The sequence below is a fragment of the Bufo gargarizans genome, chromosome 5 (assembly GCF_014858855.1).
Source record: "Bufo gargarizans isolate SCDJY-AF-19 chromosome 5, ASM1485885v1, whole genome shotgun sequence".
Classification (NCBI taxonomy): Eukaryota; Metazoa; Chordata; class Amphibia; order Anura; family Bufonidae; genus Bufo; species Bufo gargarizans.
The window spans coordinates 160,352,843-160,365,797 of record NC_058084.1 but is presented as its reverse complement, the minus strand read 5'-3'; positions in this window follow the sequence as shown (position 1 = coordinate 160,365,797).

The window sequence follows — 12,955 nt, the reverse complement described above, 5'->3', positions numbered from 1 at the left end:
TTGCTTGAAAAACGCACAAAATATAGCATGCTGCGATTGTCACGCAACGCATTAGTGATGCGTGAAAATCACCGCTCATGTGCACAGCCCCATAGAAATGAATGTGTCCGGATTCAATTCGGGTGAAATGCGTTTACCTCACACATTGCACCCTCGCGGAAATCTCACCCGTGTGAAAGAGGCCTAATATTGGAGTCTACTAGAGAAGCAATCTGATGATTCCTTGCTATACAGTAGTTCCCAAGGGGAACTATTAAAAAGTGTTTAAAAAAAAAAGTTTGACCCCCCCTTTCCCCAAAATGAAAATACATAAATAATTAAAAAATGTATATCATGGGCATTGCTGCGTGTGAAAATGCCCACACTATAAAAAAAATATATATTAAAATATGTATTACACTAAATGGGGGTCATTTACTAAAGACCTGTGTTTCACATGCTGGTCTGCCTGCTGGCAGAAGGTACAACAACTTTATTTAGAAAGTAATACATTTGCCACATCTGCTGCTGTCTGTGCATCAAAACAGAACTAGACTCCAGCCCACTCCCACACACATCCCCTCACTTTTTTTAAACGCCAATTGTGCCTAAAACTGAAAACTGGTTTAGGAGTATAGTAAAAGACCCCAAATATGTTTATGTTTGTCTCTACTAGAGTTGAGCGAACACCTGGATGTTCGGGTTCGAGAAGTTCGGCCGAACATCCCGGAAATGTTCGGGTTCGGGATCCGAACCCGATCCGAACTTCGTCCCGAACCCGAACCCCATTGAAGTCAATGGGGACCCGAACTTTTCGGCACTAAAAAGGCTGTAAAACAGCCCAGGAAAGAGCTAGAGGGCTGCAAAAGGCAGCAACATGTAGGTAAATCCCCTGCAAACAAATGTGGATAGGGAAATGAATTAAAATAAAAATTAAATAAATAAAAATTAACCAAAATCAATTGGAGAGAGGTCCCATAGCAGAGAATCTGGCTTCACGTCACCCACCACTGTAAGAGTCCATTTTCATAAATTTAGGCCCAGCACCCAGGCAGAGGAGAGAGGTCCCATAACAGAGAATCTGGCTTCATGTCAGCAGAGAATTAGTCTGCATGTCATAGCAGAGAATGAGGCTTCACGTCAGCCACCACTGCAACAGTCCATTGGCATATATTTAGGCCCAGCACCCAGGCAGAGGAGGGAGGTCCCGTAACAGAGAATCTGTCTTCATGTCAGCAGAGAATCAGTCTGCATGTCATAGCAGAGAATGAGGCTTCACGTCAGCCACCACTGCAACAGTCCATTGGCATATATTTAGGCCCAGCACCCAGGCAGAGGAGGGAGGTCCCGTAACAGAGAATCTGTCTTCATGTCAGCAGAGAATCAGTCTGCATGTCATAGCAGAGAATGAGGCTTCACGTCAGCCACCACTGCAACAGTCCATTGGCATATATTTAGGCCCAGCACACACACAGGCAGAGGAGAGAGTTCCCGTAACAGAGAATCTGTCTTCATGTCAGCAGAGAATTAGTCTGCATGTCATAGCAGAGAATGAGGCTTCACGTCAGCCACCACTGCAACAGTCCATTGGCATATATTTAGGCCCAGCACCCAGGCAGAGGAGGGAGGTCCCGTAACAGAGAATCTGGCTTCATGTCAGCAGAGAATCAGTCTGCATGTCATAGCAGAGAATGAGGCTTCACGTCAGCCACCACTGCAACTGTCCATTGGCATATATTTAGGCCCAGCACCCAGGCAGAGGAGGGAGGTCCCGTAACAGAGAATCCGGCTTCATGTCAGCAGAGAATCAGTCTGCATGTCATAGCAGAGAATGAGGCTTCACGTCAGCCACCACTGCAACAGTCCATTGGCATATATTTAGGCCCAGCACACAGGCAGAGGAGAGAGGTCCCGTAACAGAGAATCTGTCTTCATGTCAGCAGAGAATTAGTCTGCATGTCATAGCAGAGAATGAGGCTTCACGTCAGCCACCACTGCAATAGTCCATTGGCATATATTTAGGCCCAGCACACACACAGGCAGAGGAGAGAGGTCCCGTAACAGAGAATCTGTCTTCATGTCAGCAGAGAATTAGTCTGCATGTCATAGCAGAGAATGAGGCTTCACGTCAGCCACCACTGCAACAGTCCATTGGCATATATTTAGGCCCAGCACCCAGGCAGAGGAGGGAGGTCCCGTAACAGAGAATCTGTCTTCATGTCAGCAGAGAATTAGTCTGCATGTCATAGCAGAGAATGAGGCTTCACGTCAGCCACCACTGCAACAGTCCATTGGCATATATTTAGGCCCAGCACCCAGGCAGAGGAGGGAGGTCCCGTAACAGAGAATCTGGCTTCATGTCAGCAGAGAATCAGTCTGCATGTCATAGCAGAGAATGAGGCTTCACGTCAGCCACCACTGCAACAGTCCATTGGCATATATTTAGGCCCAGCACACACACAGGCAGAGGAGAGAGGTCCCGTAACAGAGAATCTGTCTTCATGTCAGCAGAGAATTAGTCTGCATGTCATAGCAGAGAATGAGGCTTCACGTCAGCCACCACTGCAACAGTCCATTGGCATATATTTAGGCCCAGCACACACACAGGCAGAGGAGAGAGGTCCCGTAACAGAGAATCTGGCTTCATGTCAGCAGAGAATCAGTCTGCATGTCATAGCAGAGAATGAGGCTTCATGTCAGCCACCACTGCAACAGTCCATTGGCATATATTTAGGCCCAGCACCCAGGCAGAGGAGGGAGGTCTCGTAACAGAGAATCTGGCTTCATGTCAGCAGAGAATCAGTCTGCATGTCATAGCAGAGAATGAGGCTTCACGTCAGCCACCACTGCAACAGTCCATTGGCATATATTTAGGCCCAGCACACAGGCAGAGGAGAGAGGTCCCGTAACAGACAATCTGGCTTCATGTCAGCAGAGAATTAGTCTGCATGTCATAGCAGAGAATGAGGCTTCACGTCAGCCACCACTGCAACAGTCCATTGGCATATATTTAGGCCCAGCACACAGGCAGAGGAGAGAGGTCCCGTAACAGAGAATCTGTCTTCATGTCAGCAGAGAATTAGTCTGCATGTCATAGCAGAGAATGAGGCTTCACGTCAGCCACCACTGCAACAGTCCATTGGCATATATTTAGGCCCAGCACACAGGCAGAGGAGAGAGGTCCCGTAACAGACAATCTGGCTTCATGTCAGCAGAGAATCATTCTGCATGTCATAGCAGAGAATCAGGCTTCACGTCACCCAACATTGGAACAGTCCATTGGCATATATTTAGGCCCCGGCACCCAGACACAGGAGAGGTTCATTCAACTTTGGGTAGCCTCGCAATATAATGGTAAAATGAAAATAAAAATAGGATTGAATGAGGAAGTGCCCTGGAGTCCAATAATATATGGTTAAGGGGAGGTAGTTAATGTCTAATCTGGACAAGGGACGGACAGATCCTGTGGGATCCATGCCTGGTTCATTTTTATGAACGTCAGCTTGTCCACATTGGCTGTAGACAGGCGGCTGCGTTTGTCTGTAATGACGCCCCCTGCCGTGCTGAATACACGTTCAGACAAAACGCTGGCCGCCGGGCAGGCCAGCACCTCCAAGGCATAAAAGGCTAGCTCTGGCCACGTGGACAATTTAGAGACCCAGAAGTTGAATGGGGCCGAACCATCAGTCAGTACGTGGAGGGGTGTGCACACGTACTGTTCCACCATGTTAGTGAAATGTTGCCTCCTGCTAACACGTTGCGTATCAGGTGGTGGTGCAGTTAGCTGTGGCGTGTTGACAAAAGTTTTCCACATCTCTGCCATGCTAACCCTGCCCTCAAAGGAGCTGGCATTGACACAGCTGCCTTGGCGACCTCTTGCTCCTCCTCTGCCTTGGCCTTGGGCTTCCACTTGTTCCCCTGTGACATTTGGGAATGCTCTCAGTAGCGCGTCTACCAACGTGCGCTTGTACTCGCGCATCTTCCTATCACGCTCCAGTGCAGGAAGTAAGGTGGGCACATTGTCTTTGTAGCGTGGATCCAGCAGGGTGGCAACCCAGTAGTCCGCACAGGTTAAAATGTGGGCAACTCTGCTGTCGTTGCGCAGGCACTGCAGCATGTAGTCGCTCATGTGTGCCAGGCTGCCCAGGGGTAAGGACAAGCTGTCCTCTGTGGGAGGCGTATCGTCATCGTCCTGCCTTTCCCCCCAGCCACGCACCAGTGATGGACCCGAGCTGCGTTGGGTGCCACCCCGCTGTGACCATGCTTCATCCTCATCCTCCTCCACCTCCTCCTCATCCTCGTCCTCCTCGTCCTCCAGTAGTGGGCCCTGTCTGGCCACATTTGTACCTGGCCTCTGCTGTTGCCAAAAACCTCCCTCTGAGTCACTTCGAAGAGACTGGCCTGAAAGTGCTAAAAATGACCCCTCTTCCTCCTCCTCCTCCTCCTCCTCCTGGGCCATCTCCTCTTGCATCATCGCCCTAAGTGTTTTCTCAAGGAGACATAGAAGTGGTATTGTAACGCTGATAACGGCGTCATCGCCACTGGCCATGTTGGTGGAGTACTCGAAAAATTGCAACAGGGCACACAGGTCTCGCATGGAGGCCCAGTCATTGGTGGTGAAGTGGTGCTGTTCTGTAGTGCGACTGACCCGTGCGTGCTGCAGCTGAAACTCCACTATGGCCTGCTGCTGCTCGCACAGTCTGTCCAGCATGTGCAAGGTGGAGTTCCACCTGGTGGGCACGTCGCATATGAGGCGGTGAGCGGGAAGGCCGAAGTTACGCTGTAGCGCAGACAGGCGAGCAGCAGCAGGATGTGAACGCCGGAAGCGCGAACAGACGGCCCGCACTTTATGCAGCAGCTCTGACATGTCGGGGTAGTTGTGAATGAACTTCTGCACCACCAAATTCAGCACATGCGCCAAGCAAGGGATGTGCGTCAAATTGGCTAGTCCCAGAGCTGCAACGAGATTTCGCCCATTATCGCACACCACCAGGCCGGGCTTGAGGCTCACCGGCAGCAACCACTCGTCGGTCTGTTGTTCTATACCCCGCCACAACTCCTGTGCGGTGTGGAGCCTGTCCCCCAAACATATGAGTTTCAGAATGGCCTGCTGACGTTTACCCCGGGCTGTGCTGAAGTTGGTGGTGAAGGTGTGTGGCTGACTGGATGAGCAGGTGGAAGAAGAGGAGGAGGAAGCCGAGAAGGAGGAGGTGGCAACAGGAGGCAAAGAATGTTGCCCTGCGATCCTTGGCGGCGGAAGGACGTGCGCCAAACAGCTCTCCGCCTGGGGCCCAGCTGCCACTACATTTACCCAGTGTGCAGTTAGGGAGATATAGCGTCCCTGGCCGTGCTTACTGGTCCACGTATCTGTGGTTAGGTGGACCTTGCCACAGATGGCGTTGCGCAGTGCACACTTGATTTTATCGGATACTTGGTTGTGCAGGGAAGGCACGGCTCTCTTGGAGAAGTAGTGGCGGCTGGGAACAACATACTGTGGGACAGCAAGCGACATGAGCTGTTTGAAGCTGTCTGTGTCCACCAGCCTAAATGACAGCATTTCATAGGCCAGTAGTTTAGAAATGCTGGCATTCAGGGCCAGGGATCGAGGGTGGCTAGGTGGGAATTTACGCTTTCTCTCAAATGTTTGTGAGATGGAGAGCTGAACGCTGCCGTGTGACATGGTTGAGACGCTTGGTGACGGAGGTGGTGGTGGTGGTGTTGGTGGTACATCCCCTGTTTGCTGGGCGGCAGGTGCCAACGTTCCTCCAGAGGCGGAGGAAGAGGCCGAGGCGGCAGCAGCAGAAGAGGCCGAGGCGGCAGCAGCAGAAGAGGTAGCAGGGGGAGCCTGAGTGACTTCCTTGGTTTTAAGGTGTTTACTCCACTGCAGTTCATGCTTTGCATGCAGGTGCCTGGTCATGCAGGTTGTGCTCAGGTTCAGAACGTTAATGCCTCGCTTAAGGCTCTGATGGCACAGCGTGCAAACCACTCGGGTCTTGTCGTCAGCACATTGTTTGAAGAAGTGCCATGCCAGGGAACTCCTTGAAGCTGCCTTTGGGGTGCTCGGTCCCAGATGGCGGCGGGCAGTAGCAGGCGGAGTCTCTTGGCGGCGGGTGTTCTGCTTTTGCCCACTGCTCCCTCTTTTGCTACGCTGTTGGCTCGGTCTCACCACTGCCTCTTCCTCCGAACTGTGAAAGTCAGTGGCACGACCTTCATTCCATGTGGGGTCTAGGACCTCATCATCCCCTGCATCGTCTTCCACCCAGTCTTGATCCCTGACCTCCTGTTCAGTCTGCACACTGCAGAAAGACGCAGCAGTTGGCACCTGTGTTTCGTCATCATCAGAGACATGCTGAGGTGGTATTCCCATGTCCTCATCATCAGGAAACATAAGTGGTTGTGCGTCAGTGCATTCTATATCTTTCACCGCTGGGGAAGGGCTAGGTGGATGCCCTTGGGAAACCCTGCCAGCGGAGTCTTCAAACAGCATAAGAGACTGCTGCATAACTTGAGGCTGAGACAGTTTCCCTGGTATGCATGGGGGTGATGTGACAGACTGATGGGGTTGGTTTTCAGGCGCCATCTGTGCGCTTTCTGCAGAAGACTGGGTGGGAGATAATGTGAACGTGCTGGATCCACTGTCGGCCACCCAATTGACTAATGCCTGTACCTGCTCAGGCCTTACCATCCTTAGAACGGCATTGGGCCCCACCATATATCGCTGTAAATTCTGGCGGCTACTGGGACCTGAGGTAGTTGGTACACTAGGACATGTGGATGTGGCAGAACGGCCACGTCCTCTCCCAGCACCAGAGGGTCCACTAACACCACCACGACCATGTCCACGTCCGCGTCCCTTACTAGATGTTTTTCTCATTGTTATGGTTCACCACAACAACAAAAATATTATTTGGCCCAATGTATTGTATTCAAATTCAGCGGGATATAAATTTGAGGCCTAGTATTTAGGCGCTGGGTGACCGGTATGGATTTACTAACAGAATTAGACTTGGAAATGCACAGTAGCGTGTGTGTGACGTTATTCTGAATGACCCTATGTGCACCTTGAATATTATATACCCTTTTAGGGATAGATTTCAAATAGCTCTGATATAGCAGAAACCACTAAATTATGAAATTGCTAAATTGGGAATTGTATTTCAACCCAGAACAAAAAATGTGCTTTGACGGACACTAAATAACTTTCCCAGCCACAACAGGACAGCGGTAACGAGAGATTTAGCGGGATATAAATTTGAGGCCTAGTATTTAGGCGCTGGGTGACCGGTATGGATTTAGTGACAGAATTAGACTTGGAAATGCACAGTAGCGTGTGTGTGAAGTTATTCTGAATGACCCTATGTGCACCTTGAATATTATATACCCTTTTAGGGATAGATTTCAAATAGCTCTGATATAGCAGAAACCACTAAATTATGAAATTGCTAAATTGGGAATTGTATTTCAACCCAGAACAAAAAATGTGCTTTGACGGACACTAAATAACTTTCCCAGCCACAACAGGACAGCGGTAACGAGAGATTTAGCGGGATATAAATTTGAGGCCTAGTATTTAGGCGCCGGGTGACCGGTATGGATTTAGCGACAGAATTAGACTTGGAAATGCACAGTAGCGTGTGTGTGAAGTTATTCTGAATGACCCTATGTGCACCTTGAATATTATATACCCTTTTAGGGATAGATTTCAAATAGCTCTGATATAGCAGAAACCACTAAATTATGAAATTGCTAAATTGGGAATTGTATTTCAACTAGAGTTGAGCGAACACCTGGATGTTCGGGTTCGAGAAGTTCGGCCGAACATCCCGGAAATGTTCGGGTTCGGGATCCGAACCCGATCCGAACTTCGTCCCGAACCCGAACCCCATTGAAGTCAATGGGGACCCGAACTTTTCGGCACTAAAAAGGCTGTAAAACAGCCCAGGAAAGAGCTAGAGGGCTGCAAAAGGCAGCAACATGTAGGTAAATCCCCTGCAAACAAATGTGGATAGGGAAATGAATTAAAATAAAAATTAAATAAATAAAAATTAACCAAAATCAATTGGAGAGAGGTTCCATAGCAGAGAATCTGGCTTCCCGTCACCCACCACTGGAACAGTCCATTCTCAGATATTTAGGCCCCGGCACCCAGGCAGAGGAGAGAGGTCCCGTAACAGAGAATCTGTCTTCATGTCAGCAGAGAATTAGTCTGCATGTCATAGCAGAGAATGAGGCTTCACGTCAGCCACCACTGCAACAGTCCATTGGCATATATTTAGGCCCAGCACACACACAGGCAGAGGAGAGAGGTCCCGTAACAGAGAATCTGGCTTCATGTCAGCAGAGAATCAGTCTGCATGTCATAGCAGAGAATCAGGCTTCACGTCAGCCACCACTGCAACAGTCCATTGTCATAAATTTAGGCCCAGCACCCAGGCAGAGGAGAGAGGTCCCGTAACAGAGAATCTGGCTTCATGTCAGCAGAGAATCAGTCTTCATATCATAGCAGAGAATCAGGCTTCACGTCACCCACCACTGTAAGAGTCAATTTTCATAAATTTAGGCCCAGAACCCAGGCAGAGGAGAAAGGTCCCGTAACAGACAATCTGGCTTCATGTCAGCAGAGAATCAGTCTTCATATCATAGCAGAGAATCAGGCTTCACGTCACCCACCACTGTAAGAGTCAATTTTCATAAATTTAGGCCCAGAACCCAGGCAGAGGAGAAAGGTCCCGTAACAGACAATCTGGCTTCATGTCAGCAGAGAATCAGTCTTCATATCATAGCAGAGAATCAGGCTTCACGTCACCCACCACTGTAAGAGTCAATTTTCATAAATTTAGGCCCAGAACCCAGGCAGAGGAGAAAGGTCCCGTAACAGACAATCTGGCTTCATGTCAGCAGAGAATCAGTCTTCATATCATAGCAGAGAATCAGGCTTCACGTCACCCACCACTGTAAGAGTCAATTTTCATAAATTTAGGCCCAGAACCCAGGCAGAGGAGAAAGGTCCCGTAACAGACAATCTGGCTTCATGTCAGCAGAGAATCAGTCTTCATATCATAGCAGAGAATCAGGCTTCACGTCACCCACCACTGTAAGAGTCAATTTTCATAAATTTAGGCCCAGAACCCAGGCAGAGGAGAAAGGTCCCGTAACAGACAATCTGGCTTCATGTCAGCAGAGAATCAGTCTTCATATCATAGCAGAGAATCAGGCTTCACGTCACCCACCACTGTAAGAGTCAATTTTCATAAATTTAGGCCCAGAACCCAGGCAGAGGAGAAAGGTCCCGTAACAGACAATCTGGCTTCATGTCAGCAGAGAATCAGTCTTCATATCATAGCAGAGAATCAGGCTTCACGTCACCCACCACTGTAAGAGTCAATTTTCATAAATTTAGGCCCAGAACCCAGGTAGAGGAGAAAGGTCCCGTAACAGACAATCTGGCTTCATGACAGCAGAGAATCAGTCTGCATGTCATAGCAGAGAATCAGGCTTCACGTCAGCCACCACTGCAACAGTCCATTGTCATAAATTTAGGCCCAGCACCCAGGCAGAGGAGAGAGGTCCCGTAACAGACAATCTGGCTTCATGTCAGCAGAGAATTAGTCTGCATGTCATAGCAGAGAATCAGGCTTCATGTCAGCCACCACTGCAACAGTCCATTGGCATATATTTAGGCCTAGCACACAGGCAGAGGAGAGGTTCATTCAACTTTGGGTAGCATCGCAATATAATGGTAAAATGAAAATAAAAATAGGATTGAATGAGGAAGTGCCCTGGAGTCCAATAATATATGGTTATGGGGAGGTAGTTAATGTCTAATCTGGACAAGGGACGGACAGGTCCTGTGGGATCCATGCCTGGTTCATTTTTATGAACGTCAGCTTGTCCACATTGGCTGTAGACAGGCGGCTGCGTTTGTCTGTAATGACGCCCCCTGCCGTGCTGAATACACGTTCAGACAAAACGCTGGCTGCCGGGCAGGCCAGCACCTCCAAGGCATAAAAGGCTAGCTCTGGCCACGTGGACAATTTAGAGACCCAGAAGTTGAATGGGGCCGAACCATCAGTCAGTACGTGGAGGGGTGTGCACACGTACTGTTCCACCATGTTAGTGAAATGTTGCCTCCTGCTAACACGTTGCGTATCAGGTGGTGGTGCAGTTAGCTGTGGCGTGTTGACAAAAGTTTTCCACATCTCTGCCATGCTAACCCTGCCCTCAGAGGAGCTGGCCGTGACACAGCTGCCTTGGCGACCTCTTGCTCCTCCTCTGCCTTGGCCTTGGGCTTCCACTTGTTCCCCTGTGACATTTGGGAATGCTCTCAGTAGCGCGTCTACCAACGTGCGCTTGTACTCGCGCATCTTCCTATCACGCTCCAGTGCAGGAAGTAAGGTGGGCACATTGTCTTTGTAGCGTGGATCCAGCAGGGTGGCAACCCAGTAGTCCGCACAGGTTAAAATGTGGGCAACTCTGCTGTCGTTGCGCAGGCACTGCAGCATGTAGTCGCTCATGTGTGCCAGGCTGCCCAGGGGTAAGGACAAGCTGTCCTCTGTGGGAGGCGTATCGTCATCGTCCTGCCTTTCCCCCCAGCCACGCACCAGTGATGGACCCGAGCTGCGTTGGGTGCCACCCCGCTGTGACCATGCTTCATCCTCATCCTCCTCCACCTCCTCCTCATCCTCGTCCTCCTCGTCCTCCAGTAGTGGGCCCTGGCTGGCCACATTTGTACCTGGCCTCTGCTGTTGCAAAAAACCTCCCTCTGAGTCACTTCGAAGAGACTGGCCTGAAAGTGCTAAAAATGACCCCTCTTCCTCATCCTCCTCCTCCTCCTCCTGGGCCACCTCCTGTTCCATCATCGCCCTAAGTGTTTTCTCAAGGAGACATAGAAGTGGTATTGTAACGCTGATAACGGTGTCATCGCCACTGGCCATGTTGGTGGAGTACTCGAAACAGCGCAACAGGGCACACAGGTCTCGCATGGAGGCCCAGTCATTGGTGGTGAAGTGGTGCTGTTCTGTAGTGCGACTGACCCGTGCGTGCTGCAGCTGAAACTCCACTATGGCCTGCTGCTGCTCGCACAGTCTGTCCAGCATGTGCAAGGTGGAGTTCCACCTGGTGGGCACGTCGCATATGAGGCGGTGAGCGGGAAGGCCGAAGTTACGCTGTAGCGCAGACAGGCGAGCAGCGGCAGGATGTGAACGCCGGAAGCGCGAACAGACGGCCCGCACTTTATGCAGCAGCTCTGACATGTCGGGGTAGTTGTGAATGAACTTCTGCACCACCAAATTCAGCACATGCGCCAAGCAAGGGATGTGCGTCAAATTGGCTAGTCCCAGAGCTGCAACGAGATTTCGCCCATTATCACACACCACCAGGCCGGGCTTGAGGCTCACCGGCAGCAACCACTCGTCGGTCTGTTGTTCAATACCCCGCCACAACTCCTGTGCGGTGTGGGGCCTGTCCCCCAAACATATGAGTTTCAGAATGGCCTGCTGACGTTTACCCCGGGCTGTGCTGAAGTTGGTGGTGAAGGTGTGTGGCTGACTGGATGAGCAGGTGGAAGAAGAGGAGGAGGAAGCCGAGAAGGAGGAGGTGGCAACAGGAGGCAAAGAATGTTGCCCTGCGATCCTTGGCGGCGGCAGGACGTGCGCCAAACAGCTCTCCGCCTGGGGCCCAGCTGCCACTACATTTACCCAGTGTGCAGTTAGGGAGATATAGCGTCCCTGGCCGTGCTTACTGGTCCACGTATCTGTGGTTAGGTGGACCTTGCTACAGATGGCGTTGCGCAGTGCACACTTGATTTTATCGGATACTTGGTTGTGCAGGGAAGGCACGGCTCTCTTGGAGAAGTAGTGCCGGCTGGGAACAACATACTGTGGGACAGCAAGCGACATGAGCTGTTTGAAGCTGTCTGTGTCCACCAGCCTAAATGACAGCATTTCATAGGCCAGTAGTTTAGAAATGCTGGCATTCAGGGCCAGGGATCGAGGGTGGCTAGGTGGGAATTTACGCTTTCTATCAAATGTTTGTGAGATGGAGAGCTGAACGCTGGCGTGTGACATGGTTGAGACGCTTGGTGACGGAGGTGGTGGTGGTGGTGTTGGTGGTACATCCCCTGTTTGCTGGGCGGCAGGTGCCAACGTTCCTCCAGAGGCGGAGGAAGAGGCCGAGGCGGCAGCAGCAGAATAGGCCGAGGCGGCAGCAGCAGAAGAGGTAGCAGGGGGAGCCTGAGTGACTTCCTTGGTTTTAAGGTGTTTACTCCACTGCAGTTCATGCTTTGCATGCAGGTGCCTGGTCATGCAGGTTGTGCTCAGGTTCAGAACGTTAATGCCTCGCTTCAGGCTCTGATGGCACAGCGTGCAAACCACTCGGGTCTTGTCGTCAGCACATTGTTTGAAGAAGTGCCATGCCAGGGAACTCCTTGAAGCTGCCTTTGGGGTGCTCGGTCCCAGATGGCGGCGGTCAGTAGCAGGCGGAGTCTCTTGGCGGCGGGTGTTCTGCTTTTGCCCACTGCTCCCTCTTTTGCTACGCTGTTGGCTCGGTCTCACCACTGCCTCTTCCTCCGAACTGTGAAAGTCAGTGGCACGACCTTCATTCCATGTGGGGTCTAGGACCTCATCGTCCCCTGCATCGTCTTCCACCCAGTCTTGATCCCTGACCTCCTGTTCAGTCTGCACACTGCAGAAAGACGCAGCAGTTGGCACCTGTGTTTCGTCATCATCAGAGACATGCTGAGGTGGTATTCCCATGTCCTCATCATCAGGAAACATAAGTGGTTGTGCGTCAGTGCATTCTATGTCTTTCACCGCTGGGGAAGGGCTAGGTGGATGCCCTTGGGAAACCCTGCCAGCGGAGTCTTCAAACAGCATAAGAGACTGCTGCATAACTTGAGGCTGAGACAGTTTCCCTGGTATGCATGGGGGTGATGTGACAGACTGATGGGGTTGGTTTTCAGGCGCCATCTGTGCGCTTT